The 26,624-nt window shown below is 39.9% G+C and overlaps 1 protein-coding gene and 2 long non-coding RNA genes across 6 annotated transcripts in view; 2 read left to right on the top strand and 1 right to left on the bottom strand.

The window, feature by feature from the left end:
- Positions 1-26,624, top strand: part of LOC101744498 (neurobeachin) — a 573,788-nt gene that overhangs the window by 3,128 nt on the left and 544,036 nt on the right. The gene's annotated exons all lie outside the window — the stretch shown is intronic.
- Positions 8,231-10,803, bottom strand: LOC134200130 (uncharacterized). The gene is made up of 2 exons (XR_009974904.1): positions 9,035-10,803; positions 8,231-8,993 (listed from the first exon to the last, which is right to left on the bottom strand). It is a non-coding gene; the product is annotated as an uncharacterized LOC134200130 (long non-coding RNA).
- Positions 17,570-26,624, top strand: part of LOC134200131 (uncharacterized) — a 109,395-nt gene continuing 100,340 nt past the window's right edge. The window contains exon 1 of the long non-coding RNA XR_009974905.1: positions 17,570-17,580. This is a non-coding gene — a long non-coding RNA (uncharacterized LOC134200131). The remainder of the gene's footprint in view (positions 17,581-26,624) is intronic.

Raw genomic sequence — 26,624 nt, 5'->3', positions numbered from 1 at the left:
ACCACTTGCCGAATATCCCCGGATAAGTCTGAGGTGCGTATTACAAATCGCACTACCCCACAAATATACAATACAAATGTCATAAAACGTAAAATGTAATAAACGAATAGGTCCGTGTCTTTGTTTATTTTTTTTTTTTTTTTTTTTTATTGCTTAGATGAGTGGACGAGCTCACAGCCCACCTGCTGTTAAGTGGTTACTGGAGAGCCCATAGACATCTACTACGTAAATGCGCCACCCACCTTGAGATATAAGTTCTAAGGTCTCAATTATAGTTACAACGGCTGCCCCACCCTTCAAACCGAAACGCATTACTGCTTCACGGCAGAAATAGGCAGGGTGGTGGTACCTACCCGTGCGGACTTTAGCATACTTTTTCCTGTATATGCTGCAGAAATTAGTAGTTTTGCTGCGTTGCATGTGTGAGCCGGCGCTGCATTTAGATAGCCGTAGTTATACCAAGACGGCATGGGCCCGTCGAGAAAGTATCTCCGCATATAACCATTTGTATAGAATTGTTTGACATTAAAATTTAGTACTGTAGTGTCATCATTTATATACTCCTAGTTAAAATTCAATTAAGCGTGGGAGATAGTATCTTCCACATCGTCACTGAATATTATTCATTTGCCGTATTTTAAACAAAAAAATGGTGTCATCAGCGAATAATATGATCTCGTTACACTATTAAGCACAACTATTTGATTCATATCTATGTTTACACGTTTCTGTCTTGTCTTTTATTATCAAGTTTAATTAGCATCCATGTTCTCTTACTATGTTTTACTATGATACTATGTTTTCGCATCCTTTACAAAGAATACTGTGTATTGCAACATTTATTATTATGAATCAATATTAGGAATATGTAATTAAATAAGTGCGTATATGTAAGTGTTTTGTTGGTAACTATTTCGAATAAATAATGTAAATCCGTTAAGATTTATGTCGTCTTTTAACAACGTTTTTCAATAGGCGGGAAAAGATAATCATTTTATAGTTTTGCATCGTCATTAAGTGTCAATCTCTGTTACCGACGTGACAATACATTGAATGTTTAACCAAAACAAATAATTTCAAAGGAAATCGATTCGTCTATCGAACGAATTTAATTTTGCATTATCAGTTTATCAGTTGTAACTTTATTGCACTATCCACAAAATGCGCACTCAGGGGGATACCACCGCCGCATATACCTAGTCAGGTCATAAATTCTGTCACATGTTTAATGTGAAATAATTGAATCAAGTTTATTCATTATGTAACCATTCATATACCAAAATGAACTTAACAAAACATAGATTCTTATGACACTAAAGTTTATTCAAAATGACCTCCGTGATTTTGAATACAGGCCTTCAATCTGCGCGGCCAGTCGTCTATCGCAGCACGAACGAGGTCCATGTCAATATCGACGGCTGCCTTAATCAAGGATGTCTTGAGTGACTCCAAATTGGGATGAGGCTTTGAGCACGCCTTTTCTTCCAAGTGTTGCCATATCTTGTAATCTAACGGATTCAAATCTGGACTGGAGGAGGGCCAGTCTTCGTGCCGGATGAAGTCGATTTCACGCGCCGCCAGCCAGTCTTGTGTGCTCTTCGCTCTATGAGCTGGCGCCGAATCTTGTTGGAAAACCCAGTGCCTGTTATTGAACATGGTATGAGAAACAGGTTCCACAAGGTTCGTCAGGACTGTATTTTGATACACAACTGCATTCGTTTTTACACCTTTCTCACAAAAATGTACCTCTGTTAAGCCCCAATAAGAAACTCCCAACCATACCATGAGCGAGGATGGAAAATGACCTCGTTGGACACGCGGAATACGGTTGCTCGCTTCTTCACTACTGTGTGCACCTTATCATTTTGTTTGTTGTAGCTCTCTTCTACGGTAAAAATTTTTTCATCCGAAAAAAGAATTGCCCGAATTTTTTTTCCCGCGTACCGCTTCAACAAAGCGCGGCATCTCTTCATTCTCAGGTCCATTAGACGAGCATTCAAACGATGTCCTGTTTTTTACGATATTCCCGAAGCCCTAAGTCTTCATTTAACACCCTTTTCACCGTGGTTCTGCTTAACCCCATCTGAAGGGCCAACAGTTTCTGCTTACGTTTGGGATTTCTTTGAATTCGCGCCTTCACAGCTTTTATCACTGCTGGAGTCCTAACAGACCGAGGGCGACCACTTCTTGACCTGTCATCTACACTAGAGTCTTCATTGTATCGTTTGATGGTACGACAAACGAATCTTTTGGTTATATTCAAATTTTTCAGTATGTTAAAAATTTGAATTGGCGCGTAACCGCAACGATGCAACGCAATAACTGCAACACGGTCTTCTGTAAGCGTCCACTCCATATTTAAAAATGAGTAAAATTCTAAAAGTATACATTTTTATTTTCATGAACAATTCGAAATTCGAATTCAATAAACTTTTTTGTGGCCAGCATTCTAAAAGAAAAGTTATTACTGTGTGACAATACTTATGACCTGACTAGGCACATATCATCCGCGCAGCATTCAACTTAACTATACACTACCTACGCTCATCAATCGTATATGCCAGCGGTCGGGGAACTTTTTTAATTATTACCCCAAAATATTTTTGTGTAAGGTGATATTACCCCATGGCGAAGAACAAAAAAAAAAACGAAATCGCTTCTTTTCGCATCTTTCATATTATTTATAGCCCCCATGATAATTTTGAAAAGAAAACAATAACTAAAAATTTAACGATTCTAAAGAAGTTTCTTTTCAATATATACTTTTTACTCACAAAAGTTTCATTTTTACTCCCTCAAAATTTCAATTTACCCCATTTGGGGTAATTTACCCCGGTTCCCCGACCGCTGGTATATGCTATGCGTGCGGAGGACCTGAAAAAGTATGCGAGTGAGTGTAGTGTATTATGATAAATCTGAGAATTAATAAAGTTACGAATACAAATTAATAATTATTACGAAACACGTACAACATCAAAGGAATATAACACACAAAGTATGTAATCTTTTTATCTGTAAATAAAACTAACAAACTGCATTATTTAGTGATTAGTCGTTAGCAGATTTATATCGGCAACAATAACGTGTTATCTACGGGGAACCATGTTCTTATCTAACGTTAGTAATAAACGCGCAACGACGCTACCTTGAATTTTGTAATTTCATAGTTATAAAATAGGATATTTAAATTTACTAGACAAGAATATATTTTTACTATCTATACTATTAAACTAGTTATTGTCCACTTAAAACTGTGTAAATAAGACAGGTAGTCGAGTTCAGTTCAGCTGGTATCAAGAAGCAGTTGCATTGGAATAAGGACAAACGCTTAGACTAGAATGAAATTCTTGAACTCATGGCCTAAAGGATAAGATGCCTAGAGTACTCAGCGAAGCAACTATGCCGATGTTCGAATCAAGTAGGGATCAATTTTAATACTTTTATTAGCTTCAGACGTATGTATGTTAGTATGTAACGAAATCTTTGAACATGATTTTGACCCCCTTCAAAACGTCGGATTAACTCGAAATTTGGTATACGTATTATGGACCGATGACAATTCAATATTTAATTCAAATTTATTAAAATTTATTTTCTATATTTTAGTTGGTTTTCTATAAAAGCGTATTTTGTTAGTTTTTTTAAACTAGTATTTATTACAAATGACTTCCACGTTTAAGAAATAAAATTGTGTAATAAAATGAAACCCACATAAAATAAATGAAACTTATATCTATAGATGAGTGGGGGTATTCGCGTTATGATGCTTTTGGAGCCCAATGCCCAATTAACACCAAATGGACCGTAAGCTCGTCTACTCGTAGAGTGCAATAGGTAACTACTATAACAGAAACAAATATAACCCATAAGTGTACAAAGGCATTAATTTCATAATAAAAGTCAGTCTAATTCGAGTTTTATTTCATCCCCCTACAACCTTCAACACCCGGACAACCCTTAACATATAACATTTGTAATTAATAAATGTATCCTTAAATAAGGTCTCGAGTAATGCCCACCGTAACGGAATATAATTCCGTACGTAATGGTTATGCGTGGAACCCAATTAAACGTGACCCCCGGCTCGGATGTGTGTAATCTATCCGTAATGGGCCTAACGTGCCAGGATACCTTTTCTATTAAAGGACACTGGGAAGGCGGGAAATATTTTTGATCTTTCAACCATTGTTTTTTTTTCATGTTGGCTAGGAACAAGCTCATGACTCACCATCATAAAGACCACAACGTGAATACCGCCACCCGCCTTGATACATGGGTTCTAAGGTCTTACTTTTAACAGTACAACAGCTACCCTGCCCTCCAAACCGAAACGCGTTACTGCTTCACGCCAGAAAGACGCAGGATGGTGGTACATACCCTGCAGTCATCAGATGCCTTACCACCAGTAATTAATTACGCAATTATAATATTTGCAGCTTACACTATGTTATTACTTCAAGTTCGAGGCATTCGTGAACACGTGTTTGATGAATTTTGGTAGTTGCCTGCGGGATTTGAACACCGGGGCAGATGCATCGCCCGATACGAATGCACTGGGCACATAGCCTTTAGGCCGCGACAACTTTGGAACTTAATTGGTACTAACAGTGACGGTAATAACAAAGTAAATAAAAACAAAAGTGCGAGATTGCAAATTTTCTTTTATTAGACATTACGGCAATAAGACGCTTTCACTTTTGTCCCGCAAGTATCATATTCAAAAGTACTTCAACTTGGTGCAGAAATGGTAGAATGAAAAAAAATGCATAGGAAAAGCTTAATGGAGCCTTCATAAGCCTGTCAGAGATCGAACTCCCTCGTTCATCACAATACATCAAATAACAATGCTTTGGTTACCTTAAGTCCGCCTCTTGAAAAAAACAACGGAACGTAAAAATATTGGCAGAAACTAGATTAAGCCAATATACTCTGAGAGATATTCCAGTGATTGCCTCCGCCGCTTACGTAAGGGCAGATATCCCTTTCTCTCAATGAAATGAACCGAAAGTTTTGCCTTGGATGTAGAGGCGTTTTCAAACGTAAATGAAATACTAGGTAAACTTTTGAGATCCGAATTTTCGCAGTGATGGATAACGACAGTCTCTTTATATGTTTGTACGATATATAATAGGTAATATCTATCCAAAAGTTATAAAATTAGATTTGCTAACTTTAGTACTTTTTACCGCGACGGTAGTCATGGTCGTTATGTGACTAATCAGTTCTTAGTTGAGCTGCATAAGCAGAATGCATATTCAACTTTAAATTATACTAAATCATAATTAATTTGATTATCTTGTTATCATGTATAAAAGTTACCACAAAGGACGGATCAGTCATAGTGCCGCCATTTTGCGGAGTATCGCTGTGAAATTCCGAGTGTCGAAATTCTCGGGTCGAAATTTCAAGGAGAGCCCCCTTGAAATTTTGGGTCTTTATCGGAATCACAGGGGAGGTAAAGCCAAAATGCTTGGAGTCGTCATTAGAGCGAAGCAGTACTTAACGTCTGGTTAAAACCTTATGCTACACAACGGCAAAGCTTCGACCTCGGGGGAAGTCACACTATATCTAGGTTTAGTGCAACTCTTTTGATTTCGTTGTTAGTATTACAGGGTCATCCCTATCTACTCTATTTATCATTTCACCACCACCGCCCGCTTCTGTAACAGAGCTCATGTTTACCGCCACATACAATCGCTACGTTTGTGCACAGTGGTTGCCAAATCATTATTTTGAAACGTAGGGACAATATGCGGGTCTATAATGAAAACTCCGCTATAGTTTTTCATAATACCATGCCATGTCTTTTATCAAATGAGTTTGGCAAAAATCCCTATTTTTTTAAATTTTTTTTTATTGCTTAGATGGTTGGACGAGCTTACAGCCCACCTGGTGTTAAGTGGTTACTGGAGCCCATAGACGTCCACAACGTAAATGCGTCACCCACCTTGAGATATAAGTTCTAAGATCTCAGTATAGTTACAGCGACTGCCCCACCCTTCAAACCGAAACGCATTACTGCTACACGGCAGAAATAAGCAGGGTGGTGGTACCCACCCGCGCGGACTCACAAGAGATCCTACCACCAGTAAAAAAGCGACGAGCAGCAGAAATTTGTAATAATCATGATGTATTTTTTGTAATTATTGCAATAATTTGCATAATTCGGTAATGGGCGTGTTCATTGATTTTATTCTTAGCTGAAACAGGCAGGCGAGGCGACGCGGCACTCCATCAGTTTCAACGGGTAACAGGGCGAGTTCATCCATCCACTTTGAGATTTGTAGTTCAATAACAACTGCAAGTCTTCTAAACAATTAATAAAATAATTATAATCCCGTCTTGAATCTACTGTACTTTTAAATTTCATAAAATAAATATCATTTACTGCGCCATAATAAGATGTGGACATAACACAATGCTTAGGATGAAAGCGTGTTGGAGGGAATAAAGCGGATTATAACCAAAGATGATTTTCTGAGCGTTCACAGTAAAAAACCCTTTGCAGTTTTATTGAATAGTCCTAATACCGAGACGAAGGGCCGTTTGTTATCTTTTTTCCGACGAATTTTTGATATAGTCTGTGAATAAATACAAAGATACAATAAAATAAATATTATTCTTGTTATTTTTACTTAACGCAAAGGAAAGATCGTCTATCAAGCGAACTACTTTGCTTCGTAAACCAATCTTCTAAATTTCATTCGGAATTTATTATCTGTACTAATCAAGATTTCTTCAAATTGTTGTTGGGACAAGTTTTTGCGCTAATTTATCTAAATATACCTACCGTTGTATAGACCTCTTTTGGTTTTCTTTATTTAAAAATAGATTAGATTCTCACTTGATTTTGAGATGTAAACGGATGTGATATAGGTAGAATGTTGACGCGCGACACGGTTTTTAAGTTTTGATTTGTTTGTAACTAAGTTTTTAGCGGCTCCACCGGCAGCCTTCGGTTTGGGATCAACAATGGTAGTGACAATAGGTCGCGTTCAATACTTTGATTGATTTGACGCTAATATAAACCCCTGATTTACAATAGGTCCTAACATGAGATTAGTTACGATAGTCAAAAATATGCACGGAAAAGATAAAACGGTCCGGAATTAAACATATTAAGGTTACAACACATAGTTCGAGCATCGAGATATAAGAAACTATAAGGTGGTGTGAAGTGTCATAGTTAGTCATCTGTTGGTAATGTTATTAACATTGTAAAAATTATCACGTCTGAGTAAAGACTAGCTCGGCTTTGATTAATGCTCCTCTCAAGTGACTTAATATGGACAAAACATATCTATTCTATTTGTATTAGGATATTATCGTAAGTAAATTTTATGTCCACGTTTGTGCATATTATTAGATTCCTGAACCGATTTAAATGTAGTTTAGAGATTTATTGAGGAAATATTGATCTAAGATCCATACGGTACAGTAGGATAAGTAACATAATCCAACCGCGACGGGGCAACGCAAAACCGCCGTCGCCTGAAACCTGTCTTGTCGGATCCCCCGTATTCACTCTCGTTGCTTTTAGACCACTCAAGTATCGGTCACCGTACTCATCGAACTCTTCGTCGTAATCGAGCGAATTAGCCCATAGACACAGCCCACTGAGTTTCTCGCCGGATCTTCTTAGTGGATCGCGATTCCGATCCGGTGGAAGATTTTGCGAAGCACTGCTCTTGTTAGGGCTAGTGTTAGTAAATTCTCTCAGGTTGAGCCCGTGAGCTCACTTACCCGTCCGAATACCAGCGAATAGGTAGGTTAAAAAACACAATGTAATGGCAACTAAAACCATATCGAGATCAATTTACACAGCCGGGCTTAATGCTATTTCTAGTCTCTCTCTCATTACATCTTTAAGTGATGCAGAGATGTAGAAAATAAGAAGAAATAAATGTTTAGTAAACAATAGCCACTAAACAGACTTGAACAAACGGACTTGTACAATGATATTAGTGCAAACATTATATGTAGTTATTAACAAGATGTCCTGTCTCGTCCTTTATCTATAATAGAATCGCGTCTTTCGGATATGCCTACAATCCCTATTTAGGAGCGAACTTGTAAAGATCGTCCACAGTTTGTGTATTTCCTGCGAAACTACAATTTTTCGACATCCAACCTATTTTAACTAGACTGTCAGGCGACTATGTAAGTTCAAAATCTCAAATTATTATATTATTATCGACCAGAAGTGAGGTAGTTAACAAAAAGAAATAAATAACACAGAACTGGCCTAATTATATTTCACTGAATTAACAAAACTTCTAACAAAATGATTTCAATTTACTATTAACGAAAACTGTTAAAATTACACAAGTCTCGGACATGTTTCAACAAGAACCGCACTCACGAACGCCACGCACAAAAAAGAGGCAAAGGCGCAGCGAGGGATCGTTTTTATAGTTTTAGCGCTGGCTCTCGGTCGGGGGTTGCCAGGATTCGGTAACACGGCCGTTCCTGACGGCGAGGCGTCCTCGACCGCTTCATCTCTCAGCAGAAGCATATCTCTTCCAGCTACGTCAGAGCTTGCATCAACAAGGTCACCCTCTGTAACGTAACAAAAAAAAATACACCCAGACCTTAATGCTCTAAAACTTTCTAAAATTTAGAATCCCCACTACAGACGCAAGCGTGCACTCTTACATCTGCAGCGAGGACGAGCCAAAGATAAACATTTGAAGTGAGAAGAATGGATATCGCACAACTGTCCCAAACTGCGCAATTTGAGACACCTGCACGATTCCTTTACTGAGTTAGCCCGTATAGGAAACGTCTAAAACAGTAGCGCGCTGTTGTCGGCAATATTCACCGATACAGATACTGAACATTGCCGACACAACACAGCTAAACAGTAGGGACGCAAAATCCGGCCGAATCCGCATCTAACCATACTGCTCAAAAAATAAACGGGAAGTAAAGCACCGTCGTGCCCACCTCAACCTCAAAAATGGGAAGTAAAGCACCGTCGTGCCCACCTCAACCTCAAAAATGGGAAGTAAAGCACCGTCGTACCCAACTCAACCTCAAAAATGGGAAGTAAAGCACCGAAGTGCCCACCTCGACCTTCACATATTAATTTCGAAGAAAAGGCTGCATGTCACCGGGGTCCACTCGTAAGGATGATGTGGAAGCAGGGCAGCCGTCCCAGCTCCAGTCTGCTCCCACGATGCGAGGCTGCACCACGTGTGGCGGGCGTCCCGCTCGACCGTCCTGATAGATAATCCGTTGGGTAGTCCGCAGTAGCAGGCCGCAGACTAAGCGACATCGCCCTCTGCGTCACTGCCAGTCGTACAGCACCGTGCAGTCGGCGGCATGCGAGCAACACGTGCAGTATGCACGTCAGAAGTAGGTGAGCGCGCGCATGCAGCGGCACGCGAGCAACACGTGCAGTATGCACGTCTGAAGCAGGCGAGCGCGCGCAGCCAGCGGCACGCGAGCAGTGTGCGCAGCCAGCGGCACGCGAGCAGTGCGCGCAGCCAGCGGCACGCGAGCAGTGTGCGCAGCCAGCGGCACGCGAGCAGTGCGCGCAGCCAGCGGTACGCGAGCAGTGCGCGCAGTATGCGCGCCAGAAGTAGATGAGCGCGCGCAGGTACCGGCACGCGAGCAACACGTGCAGTCTGCACGGCTCTGCGCTCTCCTGCTGGAGCACGGCGCCGACTCGCTACTGACCTTACACGTCGGCGACAACGCCCTGCATCTGTGAACAAATCAGACAGAAGGCGCCTCCATTGTCAAAGTTTAGATAGCACCTGCAATGCTCCAATAATCCTGTTCGTCACGCCGTCCATCTGCTGACCAGCACTACTACACACACCCGCCGATTTGCATGACGCTGTTCCAGGGTATTCAGGTGCACATGCGTCACCCCCTTCGACGGAAATCGTTGCTGCTGGTGGCAAAAATAACTGCGCGTGGCGTTCGGTACAAGAGTGCGACAGCGTATTGCGATTAGACGGTACCGGTAAAGTGGTCATTAATCTCACGATCTCACGAGTATAATTATGTTCTAAACAACGATTCCACGGAACTATGCCAGGAGACATCCTGCGGCGTAGGTGTCTTGCTCTTCCTACACACAGCACGATCGCGACGATGATAATTGCAACAAACTCCTAAATCAAGAATTCGAGCGGTCATGACAGCGTCGATGAGAATGATCGCGCCTGTATTTTCTACATCGACGTCCCGTCACTTTTCAAAAGCACGTGGTTTTATCCCACTTCTGATATTATCGACCAGAAGTGAGGTAGTTAACAAAAAGAAATAAATAACACAGAACTGGCCTAATTATATTTCACTGAATTAACAAAACTTCTAACAAAATGATTTCAATTTACTATTAACGAAAACTGTTAAAATTACACAAGTCTCGGACATGTTTCAACAAGAACCGCACTCACGAACGCCACGCACAAAAAAGAGGCAAAGGCGCAGCGAGGGATCGTTTTTATAGTTTTAGCGCTGGCTCTCGGTCGGGGGTTGCCAGGATTCGGTAACAATATTTAAACCGCTTACGTATCTAGCGTAAATATGAAATACATAGTAGTCGAAGAAGATAGAGGGCAAACGTCCAAGAGGACGCAGTCCCACGATGCCCTCCACGAAGCCAAGGATCGATGGGAGGTGCATGAAAGAATGATGCAGCGACGGAGTCACGACCCTCAGTAATGAGAAAAGCGACGCAAGGAGGCGAAGGAGTAGTCGAACGCACTTATCGGAAGCCTCGGAGTATTGGGTCATTGTCACCTTGCAAATGATTATTCCTAGTGTCTGGCCAAAAACTTTTCGGTAGAAGGCAAAGCGTTTTTCTACATTTTATGATAGAATAAATCGATCGAATTTGTTACGAGCCCTATATAATATAAAAAGCACTCCAAAAATGCATACTGAGTGTCAATTAATTGTCGGCAATTGACCAAACCTGTTATATTTAATGATCAACATGTTGTGTCTCAAATATATTAAGTGTATAATATATGTGTTGTGTCATCGGAACTTAGACTCTTAATAATTAACAATTATTTAATAATACAATCTGTTTAATTTAGTCTAGAACAATATTAATTTTTAAATATTTCTCCAGGAAATTTTTCGATAGATTTCTCGGTAGTGCTACTGTATTCCATCTGTATTGCCTAACTTCATTACAGGGTAATAGATAGACTAAGAGATCTATTTTTTGTTTGGCGCTTCGTGACTATTTATGATTTTGTCAAAAGCAGAAGAAGAATGCATTTATCTTTGTCGGTCGTCGTCTGAAGTCGGGATAATGGTCTCTACGAAAAAGAAGAATAAAACTCAGAACGATGGATGAGAAATGTAGAGTCTATTATGTGAACGATGAAGATTATTCTCACGACACCTAAATTGTGTTTTACTTTTAAGATTTTCATATAAAATGAGAGTAGCTTCGTGTCGATAAGCGCGGCATGCCAGGGGTCTGGATCGATACTGCGCTGTCTCGTTAAACGCTGAATGAATTAATTAACAATATTCATCAACTGCACACTCCTATCGCGCGCACACATAAGCTAAGCTCATTAAGAACTAGTCAAATGAAATATATCAATAAAGGTATCTCCTGATATATAATTTATGTGTATCTGACGATACCTAGTTCCAATTCGTAGAGCTCGTGTTTATTTTGAACACCCGATGAATATTCATTAAAAGTATTTCAAATAGTGTTTTATTTTACTTGCTAAATTTGCGCCAAATGTTTCTAAGTCGATTTGTGGCTGACCGCTAATTATTGAGCACTGTACTATTGAATGTGCCACATCACAAGTACACTGCACGACCTTACCATATGCACTGAGCATAAGGTTAACTTCTTTGCAACTACTAATTCAAGATTCAACTTGTTTGTTTATTGCCATTGAACAGCTATTCGAACCTCGAAAATAACACACAGTCACTTGCGAATATCGATAGTGTCGTGGGCACAACCAACACTGCTAGTAAAGACGTTAAATATGTGATTCATATTTTTTATCGATTAATTTTCGAAGTTGGAGTAGTGTTAATTTCACTTCCAACAGCCAGGAAATACATACACAAATTGCAGTCGTTCGCTTGATACTCTATTGAATTATTTGTAACTCCACTTGTACAACTTTACGTATGTGCTTACTACAGAATACACAGCTTTCACGAGTATCTCTGGTTTTTTTCGACTACCGCCATTTTTATTATAAGGCCCCCTACTGCTATCGCTCTCACTAACAGTGTTGCCATATGACAATACAAAAATTGTCTTATTTTTAACATGATACTCTTTATATTACAGTTGTTACAACAAACCTTACAGTAGTTAGCGACAAGTCTGGTATTTCCGAGTCAGTAAGCACCTAAAATTGGTGTATATAATAATAGGTGTATTCAATGAAAATATAAATGTTATCAAGTTTGTGCAACCTGGAACCAGGGGTGGCATAACCTGATGTATGCGATATTGATTCAGGTCACACACGAGTGACGGCGAATTAAACCGGTGATTGATAGGGCCGCGGGGAGAGTCGGACGGTATTACGTCATTTCCACTGAGCATATTTACCTGCTGTGTGCAAATAACGATTTTGTGTGCTTCGATTCAATTGGATTTAGTTTTTTTTCGGTGTCATAACAAAAACAACAATCCAAGATTTTAATAAATAAATAAATAAATATTTACTAACAATCACGCCACGTTAACTGGTCCCATGATAAGTTCGTAAAGAACTTGTGTTACAGGTACCAGATAACGGAAATAAATGTAAGATTTTTATTATACACATACATAATATATTTAATATACATCCATAACCCTGGAAAAGACATTTATATTTATCATACAAATATCTTCCCTTGGAGGGATTCGAACCCGCGACCCCCTTGTGTAGTGACCATGTCACTTACCACTACACCAGACGGCCGTTAATAACCTTTTAATAGTTATGTATATTTTTAATGTCGTTTCAGATAACGATACAATACTTAATTGCATTCAGAAAAATATGTTGTAATCTGCGAAGCGATTCATACCAGGTGGTCGATCAGCATTTATGCTCATCTTTACAAGTGTCGAGTGATTATAAATGTGACAGCCGTAACAAATGTACACTTTACAAGACTGCCACTCAATATATAATATAATTAAATTAAAAACAAAGCATGCGACGAGTGTAGAATAAATGCATGCGTTTAGGATCAATACAATGTGACGCCATTGACTTGTTAAGGCTTCTCTGCACTCACATTCAATTCATCACCGCTACATTGGTTTTGTTTAAATTAATTTAATGCCTCCGTTAGCGGACGACCCTGTAGTTCGTATGAAAGTGTAGCCGAGCATCTTACTGTAAAATATTCTTTAAATGACTCGCACATGTCTGAACTAACTAATAACATACGGAGGTTATTTCGGTCTACATGTAAAAAAACTGAAAACACTATACTAAAAGTAAATAGTATAATTGGTGAGATATGGTGCTTAAAAGTATGATGTAATCACGACACACCTCATTTTTGAAGTTCAAGTCTCAAGCTCTGTTTTTATTGTAATCGGGCCTCTTACTTATGGGCGACTGATCGACTCCCACACAGACATCACAGACCTCAGAGAAGCGAAGCGTCCGGCGATTGATCAAAGCAAAACAATAAGAATCAATAAAATTAAGTGGGGTTGATCACGAAATCACAGAAGAGATCATCAGAAAAATGCTTTATTTTGTAGTTGGTTATTATTTTGAAAACGTATTTTTGGAGATTTTTGGTAATATGTATAATACAATTGCATTTTTTTTCAAGTAGCATTCAGCGTAACCATAACTGGTAGGTGAGCTCACGGGGCTCGAACCTGACGACGTTGCTAACACGAACCCTAGCAAGAGCCGTTCTTCGCAGAATCTACCACCGGATCGGAAACGCGACCCACTGAGAAGATATGGCGAGAAACTCAGTGGACAGTGTCTATGGGTAAATTTTCTCGTCGAGCCCTTCGTCGCGAGCGATGGGTTCGAAGAGAACGATGACCAGTGCTTGAGGTACCTAAAAGCACTATAATTGCATACCCACGGTTTTTATGTATAAAAATAGCTATTAGCGATAAGACCGTCCGTATAAATTCTAAAAATACAAAATTAAATTACTTCACTGCGACTGTATTTCTCCGTGTGAATAAACCACACAACGTACACACAAAAGTAATACAGATAACAGCGAAGAACCTACTTAATTATTAGGCAGTAAGATTCCGTGAAATCTTTTCATGTTTTCTGTATTAAGGATTAAACAGCAAAATGTATTATTTCTGATTTCTTAAAGTCGAAGAAAACTGTCATCGCGAATCTAGAAGTCTCAGCGAGAAGCTCCACGAATTCTCCAAGAAAAAAGTAATAAATAACAGAGGAGACGTGAAAAAAGTTTTTATATTTGGCGGCGCGAACGTGCCAACTGATCGCCTGAGGCAATCCGCGTTCACGTTTTTACTGTGACGAAGGGATCCGCCCCAGACGTTTCAAGTTTTATTCACTTGTGTTTAAATTGTTTTTGATGCTAATCGTGATGAAACTGCGGAAGAGGGGAGCTTAGCGACGAATGGATTCGTTTCGAAATTATAATAAATTCAGTTGCATTTAATAAATCATAACCTTTTTCAAGATAGTAAATCTTTTGTCATGCATTTCACGCAATTAAAAATAAAAATAATGGCACTTGCCTTCGTATTTTTTAAGGCTTTTTGATAAAATTATGTCTGTTTTATATGATATTAAAAATTTATGTATGTACAAACCTTTGTTGTTTATTATATAGATAACAAGAAACCCTTCAGTACTTCCGTAACCCAATGTACCTAAGTACGGGTACGGTAGGTAATGCAAAACAGTTTAGACATTTTACTGATTTGTCAACGTCAACAATATTATTATCATGAAACAGAAAAGATGCAAGTGGTATGTAGCGTGTTTAAAACAAAAGCACTGTTTTTCCAGTGGAATATTTGCTTTTGGTGAAGTTGTTTGCACAGTTAAATATAAACTTTTCCCTTTCTTTTGTTTAGCACCCACACTCCAAGCGTGGGCCGAACAATAAGTCACGGAGAAAGACTCTAAATCTGCCGTGCTTACGATAAATACAGTAAGTCACATTTTTGTCGATATTGAGTTAAGTATATATTTGGAATGTAGAGATTGAGATCTACATTTCTGTATATTTAAAATTTTAAAATGTGGTATAGAAACTTAAATAAGCTTAAGCATAATTACAGTAAGAAACATTTTGCGCCAAAACATACTTATTATAATTGCAGTATGGGCACATACGGTTGATTTTTTCATAAAGTTTAAACCATTTCCTATGTATTGATACAGTAAGTAATTTTGCTGTTATTATTTTTAAGATATGAGTATTTTTCATCAAGTATCACTGAAATATAATAGCAGTAAGTACCACATACTATTATTATATTAATTGTTGAAAATAAAACATTAGTTACTAAACCTTAACATATCTACAGTAAGTTGAACTTACTGTGTATATGATAAGTCAGCAAATTAAAATATTTATTTTTATGCATAGTCGTAACAACAGCAAGATTCACTACTGTAATTATATTAAGGAATACTTCATATTATGCGTAGACTTGCCTGGAACATGTTAGGTAAACACGTTACTTACTGCAAATGTTATAAGGTGCTTAGTTAAAGTTAAGAGGGCTCATTATTACTAATGTATAAAACAGATCATAATGAGAAATTTTCAATCATTGGTTTTTTTACAAGCTAAAATTGTGAAGACCCAAAAGTTTCCCGAGGCGAAGTCTAAAAATAGTCCCAGAGGAATCACTGCAGATCGTAAAGTAGATATTATACAGAAGCTTGTACCTCTGATGCCTGAGAATAGAAGAGATTTTTGGTTAAACATTTCGAATTCTGCAACAAATCTATTAATCGAAGAGTTTTGAGTTCAGATATTTTTTTTTAAATAAAAGGGGTTATTTAAAATTTTCCGTTTTATTGTAATAGGTACCTACTTCGAATTGACATAGAACCTTTATGATTTGAGATTTTTTAGTGAACAGGTGTAACGTTCGATTATCGACTTTCAGTTTTTTATTATTATTCAGCTTAGACAAGAAAGATGGATACTTCGAAAATTCGAGTGATTTTTTAATAAGAGTTCCGACGCGGAACTAACGCTGCAAAAAAGCAGCACGCAGCATCAATGTTGCGTTTGGAGAAGGGACTGCTAATGAACGCACCGTGCGATTTAGTTTAAACGCTTTCGTGATGGAAATTTTGATTTGAAGAACGAACCACGTGGAAGACTGCCCACACATGTGAATAACAATGAATTGAAAGGGATGGTGAGAGCTGATCCGAGCCAAACTACCCAGAAATTAGCGATATGGTTTAATGTTACCTTATCAACAATATTGACTCATATTCACCAAATCAATAAAATTAAAAAAAAAGAGGGAAAAATGGGTGCATTATGATTTGACTGATCTGCAGAAAGAAACGCGTGTTGAACCTTGTGTTGCCTTGTTGAATCGATACAGAAATGAAGTAATATTGGATCGAATTGTGACATGTGATGAAAAGCGATTCTTTACGATAACCGTAAGCGAAAAATGTAATGGCTGACCCCAGGTCAAACGCCGCAACAGTGTCCTGAAGCAAAGCTTACCAATATATGTATAGTAATGGTAACTGTTTGGGGATCTCAGCATGGTGTTATTCACTATAGGTTTCTCCGATCTGGTCAAGAAATAGCGGTAAATGTCTACTATGCCGTACTCAGAACAATGATAGTAAAACTTGTAGTGAAACAGCCCTGAATCCTGAATCGATCTTCACCATTATTGCTCTATGATGACGCCCGACCTCACACAGCACGAGAAACCGTTTTAACTCTACAGGAACTGCAATTAGAAACCATTGGTCACCCCCCGTATTTGCTAAACCTTGCTCCAACGGAATACCATTTTTTTCGGATTTGGACAATTTTCTACGTGATAAAAACTTTTCTTCCCAGGAGGCAGTCAAAAATGCTTTCACACAGTTTGTAGAATCTAGATCACCAGAGTTCTATCGCAAAGACATAAATGACCTTTCTATTAGATGGTATCAATGCAGAGATAATAACTGTAGATATTTTGATTAAATAAATATGTTAAATGAAAAAAAAAACGAATTTCAATTTTTCAGGTCCAATCGGCAATTTCATACTTTAACCCCTAATATGCCTATATTATGTAAGCCTACATATTACTAGTTAATTAAAGGACATTTACTATTTTACCATAAAATGTTACACAGGTGCTAATATTATTGATTTGTAAGATTGACTGATTTGATAATTTCTCGTATCGAGGTTTTCATAATCTACATAATAGTTTAGTAGTACATAATAACCGTCTTAAGAGGTTAAATGACTTATTAAAGATTTTAAAGTACCTTATTAGATCAGGGTTGTGCAGCTGCGTTCTGTCAATCTACATATTATTATTTTTATTATAAAGATTCCAAAGAGAACTGTATTCGTTTTTTTAGAAACAAAGTGTTTATTTTTGGTGATTTTTTTATTGTGTACAAAGAAGTACAAACACGAATTTTAAAAAAATAGGTACGGTAAAGGTGTTGTTTGTGTGTGTATACCTACAGAGCTTAGTTTATTTGGTTTATGATTGTGTCATGTACGAAGGAGATTGTACAAACACGAATTGATTCTTTATAATTAGTTTATAATATGATTCTCAATGCATAAAAAATTCAATAAATGGAACTGATTTTAAAATTTTATAGTATTAACAAAGTTGTGTAATTATTCTATTAAGCTGTGGTTTCATTAGATCTCTTTTGTTTCTTTTATCTACAAATAATATCGAGGAAGAGTAATTAATTATGGTTCCAGTGCTTTATGGTAGATGCCATAAGTTTACATATTGCTCATAGCTATAATTACAGTAAGTGATTAAGTTTCATTAGGCAAATTGTGCAATTTTTGTTATTCTATTTAAACATTCACCTCATTCCGTAATCATAATTGCAGTATGTAGTTCAAACTAAAGATTTTTACAGTAAGTCACACACTTACTGTACCAATGCTAAAAAAATGTTTTTTTTTAAATTATTAATTCCTTAATATAAATAATTTTTGAAGCTTTATAATTTAAATATTATTTCTGAATAAAAATAATAATAGGCAAATTGTTACAAAAGCCTATATTTATCTTAAAAAATTATAAAAACTTAGGTATGCTTTATACTTCGTGAGAAACGTCAAAAGTAAAATTGAAATCTTTAAACGCGTTTTTCTCAAAAGTGTCTCCAAGGCACTTACTGTATATATCACAAGCACGGCAGAAATATGTTAATCAATAACAATACCTAAACAAATAATAATTTATTTATTTATTTTTTATTGCTTAGATGGGTGGTCGAGCTGACAGCCCATAGGCTGAGCCCATAGGTCGAGCTGGCAGACCTGATGTTAAGTCGTTACTGAAGCCCATAGGCATCTACAACCCACCTTGAGACATAAGTTCTAAGGTATCAGTTTAGTTACAACGGCTGCTCTACCCTTCAAATCGAAACGCATTACTGCTTCACGCCAGAAATAGGCAGGGTGGTGGTACCTACCCGTGCGGATTCACAAGAGGTCCTACCACCAGTAATTACGCAAATTATAATTTTGTGGGTTTCATTTTTATTACACGATGTTATTCCTTCACCGTGGAAGTAAATCGTGAACATTTGTTAAGTAGGTATTTCATTAGAAAAATTGGTACCTGCCGGCGGGATTCGAACACCGGTGCATCGCTAGATAGGTGTGAATGCACCGGACATCTTATCCTTTAGGCCAAGACTACTTAAAGGTGCTCAGCAGAAGTTCTTGAAAATAAGTTAGGGGTAGTTCCATGGCCGAGATATTTCGAGTTCAACTAACTTGTAGTAATCAAAGTATTAAAATAATACGTACGCTAAAAATGTAGTGATACATCAGCATAATTGTACCTGTAGACGTCGCCCTTCCCGCGTCAAAAGAGTTCGTTAATCCAGCGCGTCTGCTGACTTTCAGTTGTCTTAGACTGCGTGCAGCGCTAACAGTAACATGACAATTCGAAAGTGCTTGCTTCACAACACTTAATTTTTACCAGGTATCCTTCGTATCTGCTTCAAACCGGAACAATCTGCAATGATTATGACAATCGCTTGTGTCTTAATATTAACGGAAAGCCAGAACGAAGTCTGCCCTTTGTTTTTACGTAATATTTATTTGAGTAAATCCAGAAAGGTTATTTTTTGGTAGGTATCAGTTCAATTCCCTTTGCTTTAACTGGCAGAGATATTCAAAGAAAGTAAATTAGGTTGACATAAAATGTGTTTCGAACAGAAAATCGCGGGGAACGTGAGGAGTGAAGTTGTGTGATTTGTTTTATTTTGTCTATTTAGTGTTTCTTCAGGTTTAAATGTGTAATAACGGTGGTTTATTAACTGTTTAATATCTGTGACAGTGCATAAATATGGGAAAATGAAACAAAGCCGCTGGACGAACTTCTCGGGATCCTCCAAAAAGTCCACTGAAAAAATCTCAGTAAATAACCACCATTTTACTGAGATTATATTTCATCCCATATCATCTCATCTCATTTTATTTAATTTCATCCCAGTTGATTGATGTCTCAAATTAATCATCTTCATTTCATTTCATGCCATGTTTCATATTAATCAACTTCATTTCATTTCATAGTATCATATTTCATAAAATAAAAAAGATTAGGCTGTATGGTATGATACCTTTGCCTTTCCATTTGAAAAAATAAAACTACTACTACTGCTACTACAGAAAATCGCATTATCGGGTACAATAATTTGAAAATGTTAGTTGTTCAGCAAGCCGAGCTTCTTCGCTACGGTTCAACTGTGAATATTGTATGCGGTTCGCGCTCGCACTCCTCAATATAGTTCGCGTTTCTTTCAGTTGCAACTTACGGTCTGTTTGTGAGGTGAATAAAAATGATTTTGGGAACGTTGCTTATAATTTTTTGATTAGTAACCTTGGGTTAAATTCTCTAAAGTGTCACTGTGACCTGATTAGGTTCTCAAGCTTTGTATCTTTGCGATTTAAATAACGTAGTGTAGAAAGATAGGTTTAGAGTGAGGTTTTCTTCAAACTTATGTTTAAAGTTAACGTGAGTTGGTAAAGTCTAGACAACATGTTTCAATGTCGTAGCTCGATTTGGGTTCATTTTACGATCGGCCCGTTTGTCTGAATGACGGCTCGGATTGGGAAATCACAATTGGAAATAGTTGGGTTGAGCGGAAAAGTAAGGGCAGGAATTACTATTACTACGGATGAAAGATGAAGTAACAATACCTAAAGGATAGTTATTGAGTTCGCAAGATAAATCATCTTTAAACATTAAACTTCGGTATAAAGTTTTTAATAGAATACCTTTATAAAGCCTTTTTCAAGAAAGTAGTTGAATAATAAAATAAAATAAATGTAATCTAATAAATGTTTGGAGATATATATAACAAAGGGAAGATCTTCCACCGAGCGGGTGATATTGCTCAGTAGACCGACGGTCCGAATGTTGTTGTTCGGAACTTGTATATATGCGCTTTATCTTGAAAATGTCGTAAGCGAGATTCAGGCATCTGTCAATTATCTTGCGTTGTATGATGGCTACCCGCCACATCACTCCCCTCCGAGACTGGAGGTCGTGTCATATTTAGTTATCGTTGTCCGTGCTGAGATTAGCTTGCAAGTGCCAGTGCTGCTCGAAGTTTGCGGTGAGTCGAAACTGAGCTTGAATGCTGCGTGATTGTCGCCAGTGCTGCTCGAAGTCTGCGGTGAGTCGAGACTGAGCTTGAATGCTGTGCGATGAGGCAGTGTAGGTGCGTGCCGTAGGGCCAGGAAGCGCGGTGAGTCGGCTGCGATGGTCCTGTTGAGGCTGCGATGCTGGCTTGCTGTGGGACGACTGTCGATGGCTTGCTTTTATCTGCGAGAATGCGGGGATTGTGGTAGCCGAAGTTCTTGATGCGCTGATGATGAATCAGAAGGTTGCGATTGTTCCGTCGCAGGTCACCAGTTTGGTGGTCCGTGTAGCGGGAGGTACGGGGTTGTACCGGCGTGTTCCAGAATATATCCCAAATTAAACACTCCACCAACAGTTAATAGTTTATATTTGGTAAGAAGCACAAGCACAGGGAAGCAGAAAGAAGAAGTGGATAATTAATTATAAGTTCAAAATGATAAAATATATTTACTGACGGTAGAACGATTGTTTACGATATTATAGCAGTGTCACATGCGTCGCAAGCGAAAGCGTGGTGCGGACTGGCGGGCGGGAGGTGACGTGACCGGCCGTCGTACGAGTCGAGCTTTTTACGTTTTGTTTATGCACATTACACCGTACGATTTTTTTGCATGTCTGCCACTGTGTGGAGGACGCCACACCACTCCCCTCCAGAGACCGTCCTACGGGCGATAATACATGGGTAATCGTACTGTTCTTCCAGAACGTGTTTTCTTAACAGGTCCTTCATTGTCTGGTGTCTTCTTTTCAGGTATCTCCTTTTCAGCAGCCTTTTCGTCGTGATTCTTTTTTATCCGTGAACAAGGTGGAAATGACGTGTTTCTTCCAAGATCTGTGTTATCTGTGAGTATATATGCAGGTTTTATTCTTTCTATTGTTACGGAAACTGGTTTCCCTTTTATTAACAGCTTGAATACCTTATCATTTCTTTCCAGTATTTCGTGAGGTCCGGTGTAAGCTGGTTGGAGGGCCCCCTTCAAGGCGTCTTCTCTTAGATAAACATGGGTTGTTGTAGCGAGATCCTTAAAAACAATGTTGTTTTCTTGCAGTGCCTAGATGCGGGTTGCGGTTGTATATCCTTCACTATCGATCGGAGTCTAGTCATAAAATCGGTAAGATCATCTGTTTTGTTTTTGGATGAATGAAACAATTCCCCTGGTAATCGAAGCGTTTCTCCGTATACTAACTCAGCCGGACACGCTTGAATGTCTTCTTTAAAGGTGTTTCGGATTCCGAGTAAGACAAGTGGTAGTGATTCTGTCCAATTTAATGTTGAGTGACATACTATAGCAGCCTTCAACTGCCTGTGAAATCTTTCAACCATGCCGTTGCATGCAGGATGATAAGCCGTCGTTCGTTTGTGCTCGAACCCGACCATTTCAGCCAAATTGTTAAATAGGACCGATTCGAATTGCCGTCCTCTGTCAGTGATAACGGCGGTAGGGCAACCAAAGCGTGCTATCCATTCAGATATCAGGGCTTTAGCTACGGTTTCGGCCGTTATGTCCATGATCGGTATGGCTTCTGGCCATCTTGTAAATCGATCAACGATGGTTAGGCAATACTTATAGCCGTTCGATATTGGCATTGGACCTATTAGGTCTATATGTATAGTGGTAAATCTGGCCCGTGGTAATTGAAATGTTCCAGGAGTTACGGTTACATGTCGGGTAATCTTGGAATGTTGACAGGAATGACATGACCTCGTCCATTCACGGCAATCTTTTCTCATACTGGGCCATACGTAGCGCTGGGCTACTAACTTTGCAGTTGCTGCAGCGCCAGGGTGGCTCAGTGAATGCAAGTTATTGAATACTTGACGTCGAAACGGTGCTGTGACGAATGGCCGTGGAAGTTGTTGGCTGTCATCGCAAACCAGCTGTGTTTTTGTTCCAGGTATAGTTAGCTTACGAAAGGTCAGTGACGTTGATTCCTCTTTTAGTAAACGTTTTAGCTCTGGATCGCTATCTTGTGATTTCGCTAACTGTATCAGGTCGATGGGTTGTGCTACTTCTTCAATTCTCGATAAAGTATCTGCCACGACATTTTCTTTCCCAGATATGTGACGTATATCTGTCGTAAACTGCGAAATATAGTCGAGGTGGCGGAACTGTCGAGGTGAGCACTTATCTTTCCTGGTAGCGAATGCGTAGCATATGGGCTTGTGATCCGTGTATACGGTAAAATGTCGAGCTTCTAGCATGTGTCTGAAATGTTGGATTCCCTCATAGATCGCAAGTAGCTCCCTGTCGTAAGGAGAGTATTTTACTTGTGATGGACTGAGTTTCCGTGAAAAAAACGCTAGAGGTTCCCAAGTATTATTCTTACATTGCTGAAGAGCAGCACCAATTGCGGTATCTGAAGCATCTGTGACGATTGCCATTTTCGCATCTGCGTCAGGGTGTGCCAGCAATGTAGCACGGCATAGGCTGTTTTTACATTCTTCAAATGCGTATAATGCGTCACCAGCGATGTTTACAGGGTGAGAACCTTTTATTTTGTCGGTTAGTAACATGTGAAGTGGCGCTTGAATTTTAGCTGCGTCAGGTATGAACTTCCGGTAGAAATTTAGCATTCCCAGAAAGCGGCGTAGTTCTTTAGCAGTTTTTGGTACTGGGAATGCTCTGATTGCATCTACTTTTGTTTCCAAGGGCTTGATTCCGGCAGATGAAACCTTGTAGCCTAGGAAAGTAACTTCTGACGCTCCAAATACGCATTTCGATGTATTTATTACCATGCCATATTGTTTGAGCCTTTCAAATATTTGGCGTAGGTGATTCCTGTGGGAAGATTCATCCCGGGAAAATATCAAAAAATCGTCCAAGAAAGCGTAAGTGAAGTCCAAACCTCTTGTCATCTCGTCCACAAAGCGTTGGAACGTTTGGCCTGCGTTTCTGAGTCCGAAAGTCATATACGGAAACTCGTATAGACCAAACGGGGTTGTTATTGCGGTTTTTGCTATATCCTCGCTGTTTACTGGAATCTGATTGTAAGCTTTTACCAGGTCTATGGTAGAGAATACCTGGCATCCAGAAATATTGTGGGTGAAATCGTGAATGTTGCGTATGGGGTAGCGATCAGGAATCGTTCTCGCATTCAACATCCTGTAATCACCGCATGGACGCCATCCGCTGCTTTTCTTCGGTGCTAAGTGGAGAGGTGATGACCATAGACTCTCTGATGGTCTAGCAGTTCCATTTTTCAGCATAGCTGCGAATTGTTCTTTGGCGATAAGCAGTTTATCCGGAGCTAAGCGGCGTGGAGCACATGAAATTGGAGGTCCCGGCGTAGTCCGTATATGGTGGACTGTGCCGTGATGGATGACACGGTCGGTCCCAGCAGGGCGCGTTATCTCAGGAAATTGACGCAGTAATTGATGGTAAGCTGTTTCGCCGATCAATGTCTTCACAGAAGAAATAGTGTTCGACGATAAAACTGCAGCTGCTGGTGTCGTCAATGTCGTAGTGCTGTCGATTAGGCGATGATTACGGCAATCGACGATGAGGCCGTAGAATGATAGAAAGTCGACTCCAATGATGGCTTTTGTGACGTCTGCCACGATGAAACGCCATTGGTAGGCACGACGGAGGCCCAAGTTCAACTCTAGATGAGCGAAACCGTAGGTGGCTATGGCAGTTCCGTTTGCTGCGTAGAGTTTGTAGCTGGTGGGTGATCGCCATTCGCGTAGAGCGGTGCGGGGGAAGACGCAGAGATCGCTGCCAGTATCAACTAAAAACTGCATCTTCGTTTTCCGATCAGAAACAAATAGGCGACCAGGTACATGTTGGCTATCGGACGTCGCCATTACCGACTGCCTTGGTAGTTTTCCGGCCGAAAATCACAAGGTTTTGTGCACCATTTCGCTTGATTGCCGAATTTATAGTGGTACCAACAAGTCGGAAACTTTTTATAGCTAGACTGTGACCGTTTCGTTTTTCTATCTGGACTGTCTCTTCTAGTCCTAGATCTGGAGCGGTGTTTATGGGTCGTAAGTGCCTTCACTTGCCTTGAAAGTTCGTCGATCTGCTTAGCCATCGACGCGAGCGACGGTTCTGTAGCCTTTAGTGCTGATGTTGTGGCTATTTGAGGCGAGCATGGTATTATTTCGTGCACACTGTCGGCCAGGTCTGCTAAAGCCAGTAAATCCAGTCGTTTCTGAGATACAATGATCGGTTGAAGTGTAGTGGGCAAGCGGCTGGTCCAGATGGTTTTTATAAATTCTTCTGGAACCGTTGGTCCTGCGAGTTGCTGCAAATGTCGGAGAAATTGCGACGGTCGTCGGTCCCCAAGCTCCTCATGCATAAGTAGCTGCTTTACTTCCTTTTCTCGTGATGTAGATAGACGCTTGATCAGTTCGCTTTTCAATCGTTCGTATTTCCCGGTTTTTGGAGGTGAAACGATGATATCTTTCACTTCTGCGGCATATCTATGTTCCAGTGTTGAAGTGACATAATAAAATTTTGTATCGTCATCCTTAATACCGGACAGCACAAAATTGCCTTCTAGCTGTGAGAACCAAACGGCTGGTTCTTCGGCCCAAAATGGTGGTGGTCGCACTCCGATACGATAAATGTCGGTCGTGTCGGATGGTGTAAAAGTCTTCGATGATCCATTGTTTGACTTCGATCCGACATCTTGATTGGCCATGACTAATGTAAATCGTCTTCTTACTGTTTTATGCTACTTATCTTCTTGTTGTCGGGGTCACCAGTGTGGCGGTCCGTGTAGCGGGAGATACGGGGTTTGTCCCGGCGTGTTCCAGAGTATCCCAAATTAAACACTCCACCAACAGTTTAATAGTTTGTATTTGGTAAGAAGCACAAGCACAGGGAAGCAGAAAGAAGAAGTGGATAATTAATTATAAGTTTAAAATGATAAAATATTTTTACTGGCGGTAGAACGATTGTTTATAATATTATAGCAGTGTCACATGCGTCGCAAGCGAAAGCGTGGTGCGGACTGGCGGGCGGGAGGTGACGTGACCGGCCGTCGTACGAGTCGAGCTTTTTACGTTTTGTTTATGCACATTACACCGTACGATTTTTTTGCATGTCTGCCACTGTGTGGAGGACGCCACAGGGGTATAGGGAGACCCAGTGAAACGGTGTTCGCCGCCGCCCGCCGGTCAGTTGGGGACCTGAACCCGGGTGTCTCTACTAAACTCCGCCCCGGGAAGCTGTCCCGCCAACCGGTGTAAAATCCTGCCGTGCGGTCGTCGTGCCGGAGTCGGAGACCGGAGTGGATCCCGGCGATCGCACGCAGGGTGGACTGGGGGCCCTTCCATGCCCTGCGTCAGTCTCTCACGCAACCCGTGGTCGAGCACGTACTGTGTTCCGCGCTTTATTCAGGTATCGTCATGATTTCGCTTCGAACTTCCTACCCCACCCATTCCCACTCTCCAAACAAAAAAAAATCAAACATGACAGTACAAAAAAGGAAAAGGGTTTTGTCGGCGATGCCCCATTCCACATTTAATGTGGATTTCAGCAATGTAAGGGGCCTACACAGCAACCTCGACGCCGTACACCACCATCTTGAGACGGCGCAGCCTGCCCTCCTTTTTCTGACGGAGACGCAGATATCTGCTCCGGATGATACTTCGTACCTTGAATACCCCGGCCACGTATTGGAGCACAACTTCCTGCGTAAAGCCGGGGTGTGTGTATTCGTCCGGGCTGATGTCTGTTGTCGCCGTCTACGAGGCCTCGAACAACGGGACCTGTCCCTCTTGTGGCTGCGCGTAGACCATGGGGGTTGTACCCGAGTCTACGCGTGCCTGTACAGGTCCCAGAGCAGTGATGCAGGT

Source organism: Bombyx mori, chromosome 14 (assembly GCF_030269925.1).
Source record: "Bombyx mori chromosome 14, ASM3026992v2".
In the NCBI taxonomy this organism is placed as follows: domain Eukaryota; kingdom Metazoa; phylum Arthropoda; class Insecta; order Lepidoptera; family Bombycidae; genus Bombyx; species Bombyx mori.
The sequence above is the reverse complement of the archived record's forward strand: the minus strand, read 5'-3'. Positions and strand labels throughout refer to the sequence as shown.